The following is an 8,845-nucleotide window of genomic DNA, read 5'->3' as shown; positions in this document are numbered from 1 at the left end:
GACAGAGAGAGACAGAGCATGAATGGGGGAGGGGCAGAGAGAGAGGGAGACACAGAATCGGAAACAGGCTCCAGGCTCCGAGCCATCAGCCCAGAGCCTGACGCGGGGCTCAAACTCACAGACCGCGAGATTGTGACCTGGCTGAAGCCGGACGCTTAACCGACTGCGCCACCCAGGCGCCCCAACACTTTTGTTCTTAATTCCTAGTTCTATGTTGTCAGAGAATGTTGCTAACATGATATATGCATTTAGGGACTTATTGAAGCTTTCCCTGTCAATTTTTATAAATATTTCCTGGGCAAATGAAAAGAAGGTATATTTGGTGATTGTAGGATATATTGTTTGATGTATTTCTATTAATTCCAGCCTATTAATTTTATTCAAATCCTCTGTCTTCACTTATTTTTCCTTCTTAATCTATCAAAGAGTTGTGTAAGTGCTCCACAATTACGCATTTATCAATTTTCCTGTGTTTCCAATAATTTTTGCTTTTTATAGTTTGAAGCCAAATTATTTGATATATAAAAATTAATGACTGTTTTCATTGTGGATTGTAACTTTTATAAATACAGAGTGACATTTTATGTTTTGTTGAATGCTTTTTGCTTGGAATAAAACCTTTTCAGAATTTGATATTGCCATATCTGGGCTGCATTGTTCTGCACTGGCCTGAAAAATCTGTATTCTTCATTTTATATATATATATATATATTTTTTTTTTTACTTTTTTTTTTTTTTTACTGTTTTGCTTTATGTCTGTTTCTTGCAGGAAGCATATATAAGATGTGAATTTGTAGCGCTATTGGAGAATATTTTTGTTTTAATGGGATAGTTAAACTTATATTTATTTCATGATTTATTTGTTTTTATATTTACCACCTATTTTGTGCTTATTTTTATGCTGCTTGCTTTTTCTTTTCTAAGCTATATGGAATATGTTTTATATCTTTTAATATTCTTCAGTGATTTAGAAAATAGGTCCTATTTTAAATTATATTACTGATTACCTTTGATATTAGAAACATTTAAATGTGTATTTTAAAAAGTTTTTGTGAGGGGTGTCTAGGTGGCTCACTCATCTGGCTTTGGCTTAGGTTATGATCTCATGGTTCATGGGTTCGAGCCCTGCATAGGTTTCTTTGCTGTCAGTGTGGAGCCCACTTGAGATCCTCTGTCTCCCTCTCTCTCTGCCCATCCCCAGCCTATGTGTGTATAGTCTCTCAAAAACAAGAAAAGTTTTTGTGATATTAAAGAAAAAGCATTAAATACATATGTTTAGTATTGAGTTTAGAGAGTCCCTGGCTTAATGAAGATTGGACTTAAAAATTTTTGACTTTATGATGGTATGAAAGCGATACATATTCAGTAGAAACTGTCCTTTAAACTTTGAATTTTGATTTTCACCTAGGTAGCAATATGTGGCATGGTCCTCTCTCGTGATGTGGGGCAATGCCAGTCAGCTGAAGCTCCCAGTCAGCCATGTGATCACAAGGGTAGACCAATATACTGACGACCATCTGTACCCATGCAGCCATTCTGTTTGTCACTTTTCAGTACAGTATTCAATAAGTTATAGGAGATACTCAACACTCTGTTGTAAAATAGGCTCTATGTTAGGTGACTTGGCCTAACTGTAGGCTAATGTGTCATGAGTACATCTAAAGTAGGTGAGGCTAAGCTATGATGTTTGATAGGTTAGTTGTGTTAAATGCATTTTTAATTTAACAATATTTTCAACTTAAGATGGGCTTTTTAGGATGTAACCTCATCAAAAGTTATGGAAGACCTGTAGTTTTTAAGCAAATAACCATAGAACCACTATCTGTTACTGCAACTTTGTTGTATCCTTACGGTTTTGATGTGCTTCTTGCGAGAGTGATATTTTTCATAGGTTTTTACTTTTAATCCAGCATGACTATTTTTTATTTAGAGCATTCAGTCCATTTAAATTTAATGTAATTACTAATATGTTTGCATTTAAATCTACCACCTTATTTTGTAGTTTCCATGTATTCAATCTGTTCTATGTTTCTTTACCTTCCTTCCTTTTCATTTGGATTTATGGAGTATTATAATTTTAAACATGTTTTCTTTCAGCCAGTTTGGAAATACTTAATGTGTTTTTATTCCTTTGGTGGTTACCTAAATACTATTATACTTAATTTGTCAAAGTTTGAAGTTAATTGACATCCTTACCTCCTCCTGATAATGCAAGAAACTTAGGTTATTATAAGTGTTTTTATCACCTTCCTGGCTTATATGTTATTGGCATAGATTTTAATTTTTAATTTTTAATTATTTATTCTTTGAAACATTTCAAATTAGTCTTATGTAGTCAATATTTAGATTTACCCACATATTCACTATGTTGTGAATTTTTCATTTCTTTAAAAAGAATTTTTTTTTAATATTTATTTTTGAGGGAGAGAGACAGCATGAGCAGTGGAGGGGCAGAGAGAGAAGGAGACACAGAATCTGAAGCAGGCTCCAGGCTCTGAGCTATAGGCACAGAGCCGGATGCAGGGCTCGAACCCAAGAACCACAAGATCATGACCTGAGCTGCAGTTGGACTCTTAACCGACTCAGCCACCCAGGCACCCCATTTCTTCATTTCTTTTTGAATCTCAGTCGTACTATCTGGGTTACCTTCTCTTTGCCTGAAGTACATCCTTTAGAGTTTTCTCTGGTTAAAATGTGACTGGGAATACTCAGTTATTGTTGGTCTGAAAATGTCTTCATTTCACCCTCATTTTTGAAAGGTACTTTTTTTTTTGTGTGTGTGAGGAATAGAATTCTAGATGGGCACTTGCTTCCTTATAGTACACTGAGATAACATTTTGACTTGGTGCCCTTGTTGCTGTTGAGAAGTTGGTTATCAGGGTAACTGTTGTTCCTTAGGTAGAAGTAATGTATCTTTCAGGAAAAAAAATTTTTCTTTTCTCTGATGTTCTTTTTTTTTTTTTTTTTTTTAGTTTTTTTTTTTTTTTTTTGGACAGTGAGGGACAGAGCATGAACGGGGGAGGGGCAGAGAGAGAGGGAGACACAGAATCGGAAACAGGCTCCAGGCTCTGAGCCATCAGCCCAGAGCCTGATGCGGGGCTCGAACTCACAGACCGAGAGATCGTGACCTGGCTGAAGTCGGACGCTTAACCGACTGCGCCACCCAGGCGCCCCACTCTGATGTCCTTTAGATTATCTGTGTTGGGATTGGATGTGGCTTTCTTTTTATTCACACTTTATAGGATTTGTTTGGCTTCTTAAATCTGTATATTGGTGTCTTTCATTAATTCTGGAAAATTCTTAGCCATTATCATTTCAAATACTGCCGCTCCCTTATTCTCTCTCCCTTTTCCTGTTGAAACTCTGGTTTATATTCTGAAGCATTTCTTCTGCCCTGTCTGCTTTGCTAATTCTCTAGTAATGTCTGTCAACAGATACAGCTATCCATTGTTTTTATTCCAAGAAGTTCCTAGAGATTCTGTTTATTGAAAAAAATATATGCTATTGCTTTTTACAGCTTCATTGCAGAGATTAATTGCAGGTATTTTAAAACTGGTATTTTACTTCTTTAAACACAGTGAGGGTAATTGTATTATAATCTAGCCTGATAATTTCAGTATCTGAAGTCATTGTGCATCTGTTTCTGTTCTTATTTCTGCTTCTCATTCCTTTTATTTAATCTGTTATATTATTTTTGACTGGATGAAAGTCATTGTCCTCACAGAAATTATTTTTAGAGATTGTTTGAGGCATAATATGAAGGCGTATTCTTCAGAGAGGATTTATTTTTATTTCTGTTGCATGCACAGGGGAACTACCAGTCGAGAACATTAAATTCATGCTGTAAGGTTTTTTTCTTCTAACCAAGTTATGTGAATTTCATTTACATCTCAAGAGCTGTTTGCATTTGAAACTTCTTAGATAAGTTGTTTTGAAATGAAGTATGGGTAACACACAGTGTTACATTACTGTTAGATATACAACATAGTGATTCCACATCTATGCTTTATGCTATGCTCCCAAGTGTGCTACCATCTGTCACCATGCAACGCTCTTGTAATACCATTGATTATATTCCCTATGCTGTGCCTATCATGCCTGTGACTTAGTTATCCCATAACTGGAAACCTGTATTTCCCACTGCCCTTCACACATTTTGTATATGCCATCCCTCCAGCCATCAGTTTGTTCTTGTATTTATGGGTCTCTTCCTGTTTTTGTTTTATTTTTTAGATTCCACATGTAAGTAAATCACAAGGTATTTATCTTTGTCTGACTTATTTCACTCAGCATAATACCCTTATGTCCATCCATAAGGTTGCAAATAGTAAGATCTCACTTTTTTATGCCTGAGTCGTATTTTGTATGTGTGTACTGTATCTTCTCTATCCATTCATCTATTGATGGACACTTGGATTGCTACCATATCTTGGCTGTTGTAAATCATGCTGCAGTAAACAAAGGGACACACATGTCTTTCTGAATTAGTGTTTTTTGTTTTCTTTGGGTAAATATCCAATAGTAGAACTACTGGATCGTATTGTATTTCTATTTTTAATTTTTTGAGGGACTTCCATACTGTTTTCCACAGTGGTTGCACCAATTTATGTTCTCATCAACAGTGCATGAGGGTTCTTTTTTCTCCACATCCTCATCAACACTTGTTTCTTGATTTAGCCATTCTGACAGGTGTGAGGTGGTATCTTCTTGTGGTTTTGACTTACATTTCCCTGATGATGAGTGATGTTGAGCATCTTTTCATGTGTCTCTTGGCCATCTGTATATCTTTGGAACAATGTCTATTTAGGTCCTCTGTTTATTTTTATTTTTTAATTAAAAATTTTTTTTAATGTTGAGAGAGAGACAGAGTGAGCAGGGGAGGGACAGAGGGAGAGAGGGAGACACAGAATCCGAAGCAGGCTCCAGGCTCCGAGCTTCAGCACAGAGCCTGATGCGGCGCTCGAAACCACAAACTGTGAGATCACAACCTGAGCTGAAGTTGTAAGCTCAACCGACTGAGCCACCCAGGCGCCCAAGTCCTCTGTTTATTTTTTAATTGGATTTTTTTGGTGTTGAGTTACATAAGTTCTTATGTATTTTGGATATTAATCCTTTATTGGCTGTATCATTTGCAGATATCTTCTCCCATTCTGTAGTTTGCCTTTTTAATTTTTCTCATCATTTCCTTCACTGTGCAAAAGCTTTTTATTTTGGTGCAGTCCCAATAGTTTTTTTTTAATTATTTTTTTATTTTTTATTTCCCTTGCTTAAGGGGACATGTCTAAAAAATGTTGCTGAGGTTGATGTTAGAGATCGCTGCCCTATGTTTTTGTTTTTGTTTTGGAATTTTATGGCTTCAGGTCACACATTGAGGTTTTTAGTCCACTTTGAGCTTATTTTTGTGATGTGTAAGAAGGTGGTTCAGTTTCATTATTTAGCATGTAGCTGTCCACTTTGCCAGCACCATTTATTGAGGAGACTGTATTTTCCTTATTGTAAGTTATTGCCTCCTTTGTAGTATGTTAATTGACCATACCGTATTTCAGTTGTTACATTGATCTGTGTGTCTGTTTTTGTCTATGTACCATACTGTTTTGATTACTGTAGCTTTGTAGCATGCCTTGAAATCTGGGATTGTGATAGCTTCAGCTTTGTTCTTTCTGAAGATTGCTTTGGCTATTTGGGGTCTTTTGTGATTCCATATAAATTTTAATACTATTTGTTGTAGATCTTTGAAAAATGCTGTTGGTGTTTTGATAGGGATTGCATCGGATCTGTAGATTGCTTTGAGTGATATGGACATTTTATCAATATTTCATAAGTATGGATTATGTTTCCTTTTGTGTCCTCTTCAATTTCTTTTGTCAATATTTTATAATTTTCAGAGTACAAATCTTTCACCTCCTTGGTTGTTCCTACTATTCTTTGTGGTGCAATTGTAAATGGAATTGTTTTTTTAATTTCCCTTTCTGCTCCTTGGCTATTAGTGTATAGAAACACAACTGATTTCTGAACATTAATTTTGTGTTCTTCACTTTTCCTCAGGTAAGTTTTTGTTTTTACTTTGTCCTTCTTCCTTTAGACTAATGACAAAATAACTTTCCTACTAGTATCCTAGGGTGGTAATGAGGGGTGGTTTACTTCTAGTTCACTTTCACCTTGAAGTTTGCAGTCTTTTGGGATCCCAGCTTTATGTAAGGAGGGTTGCTGGGTAAATGTTGAAGTGACATCTGCCCCTTTTGTCTAGTTCAGGCACTAAAGTTTAATGTCAAAAGCCAAGCTCAAGTTTGCAGAGAGAGAGATACAGACAGACATCCCCAGGACAAAGCCTGCTTTATTGTTTTTTTTCCCCAACTGGTTTCCATTCCCATACTCTGGCCTGGTGCTTCTTTGTGTGCTGTCAGGTCCTCTTTGCCTTTTTTTGTTTTGTTTTGTTTTGTTTTGTTTTTTGTTTAATGTTTGTTTATTTTTGAGAGACAGAAAGAAAGAGCAGGAGCAGGGGAAGGGCAGAGAGAGAGGGAGACAAAGAATCAGAAGCAGGATCCAAGGTCCGCACTGTGAGCACAGAGTCCGATGTGGGGCGTGAACCCATAAGATCATGATCTGAGCCAAAGTCAGACGCTTAACTGACTAAGTCACCCAGGTGCCCCTGGTTCTTTTTGCTTTTAAAGAGAATTGACTAACACCTTTCTGGAATTTTAGTTGTTTGCAGCAGGAGTGTCCAAATTATTAGCCCATGATAATCTCACAAATAGAAGTCAATATATATATGGGGATAAAAATAGCAAATGAGATGTCTTTGACTGTGGACCTATAGGGTAAGGAATTTGATACACTTTTGACTTTTTTCCCCACCATCACCATTCTCTTCCACTCTTAGATTTGCTCAATTACTCTTTTTATAGTAAGTCTTGGATTTGGGTAGTTCCAGTTCTCCAACTTATTTTCTTCAATATTGTGTTGACTATCCTACATCTTTCTCTTCTCCCTATAAACTGTAGAGTCAAAATAACTTGCTGAGATTTTCATTGGTATGTATTGAATCTACAGAGTAAGTTCTAAAGAACTGACATTGTGATAATAGGGAGTCTTTCTTTCCAGGAACATCTTTGCATTTATTTGGTTCTTCTTTGATATCTGTCAGCTTTCCTCATATGGCTTTTGTACATATTTTGTTAGATTTACACCTGGGGATTTAATTTTGGGGGAGGGCTAATATAAATGGTATATTTAATTTCAAGTTCCACTTGTTCATTGCTGGTGTATAGGAAAGTAATTGACTTTTGCATATTAATCATGTATTGTGCAACCTTGCTATAATCACTTACCAGGTTCAAAGTGTGGTGGTGTTTTTTTTTCTTTTGGATTTTCTATATACATGATCATGTCATCTGTGAACAAAGGCAGTTTTGTTTCTTCCTTCCCAATTATATGTCTTTTATTTTTTTTGTTATTGCATTAGAGTGGATATTGTATATCCTTATATGTTTTTTAAATGTTTTTACAAAAGGAAAATATGGGAGTATATTTTAAAAATTCTTGCATATCTTATATTTGTTTCCTTTAAACATTAAAGGACATTTGACTGGGTATTATTGTATACAGAATTTTTTCTCCCTTAAGAAATCACATTAAAATGTTTTTGAGTATAGGTATCACACAATGTTACATTAGTTTCAGGTGTACATCATAGCGATTCCACAACTCTGTACCCTCTGCTATGCTCACTACTAGTATAGTCACTATCTGTCATCCTACAATGCTATTAAAATATCTTTGTATTACCTGTGCTGTGCCTTTTATCCCTGTGAATTACTCATTCTATAACTGGAAGTCTGTATCTCGTACTGTCCTTCACTAATTTTGACCATTTTCTCACCCCTCTTCCCTCTGGCAACCATCAGTCTGTTCTCTGTATTTATAGGTCTTATTCTGCTTTTTTGTTTATTTACGTTTTAGGTTCTACATGAGTGAAATCATGTGGATTTATCTTTGATTTTTTTCCCTTAGCCTAATACTTCTAGGTCCATCCACATTGTTGGAAATGGCAAAAAAAAAAAAACCAAAAAAAACCCCCAAAAAACCCAAAAAAACCCAAACACCTCATCCTTTGTTATGGCTGTGTAATAGTCCACTGTATGTATATACTACATCTTCTTTATCCATTAATCTTTTGATGGATACTTAGGTTTCTTCCATGTCTTGGCTAGTGTAAATAATGCTGCAATAAGAATAGACATGCCTATTTCTTTTAAATTAATGTTTTCATTAATACTGTTTAGTTTTAAAAATTATATAGTTGTTTATTGACACTCCTCTGTGCAAGAAGTAAAATTAGCACATTAACATTTCAGCCACTTGTCATCTCCATCCTGCTTTGCATTTTTTATTTTATTGTTTTACTGGCAAGAATATTTTTTTAAGATTTCATTTTCTTCTGCCCTTAGAATTAGAATGAAGCCTGATATCAGCTCAGTTTCTATTACTTTGTAGGCAACATTTTCTTTTTTGACTAGATGATCATCTGATTTTTAAATTCATCCTTAGGTAACTACTATGTCCTAGATTCTACTCATTGGTGGGTGTCGACATCTTACATTCATAAGAGCACCCCAAATTTTCAGTACCCCATGCTTCAGCATACTATTGGCAGTAAACTTCCTTCGGAGCCCCCCTTTCACACTGAATCTCCAGGGACCCTTGATATGATCAGCTTCAGTGTCCCACAGGCCCCACTAATTTGAGTCCAAAGTCAGAAATGCTAGGGCTTCCAGATGTTGGTTTCACATTTGATCAGAGCCAATGTCTGCAGCCGTACTTAGCTTTATTCCACTAACTGCTAATA

Source organism: Panthera uncia, chromosome D1 (genome assembly GCF_023721935.1).
Source record: "Panthera uncia isolate 11264 chromosome D1, Puncia_PCG_1.0, whole genome shotgun sequence".
Lineage (NCBI taxonomy): Eukaryota > Metazoa > Chordata > Mammalia > Carnivora > Felidae > Panthera > Panthera uncia.
Note: the sequence above shows the minus strand (reverse complement) of the source record.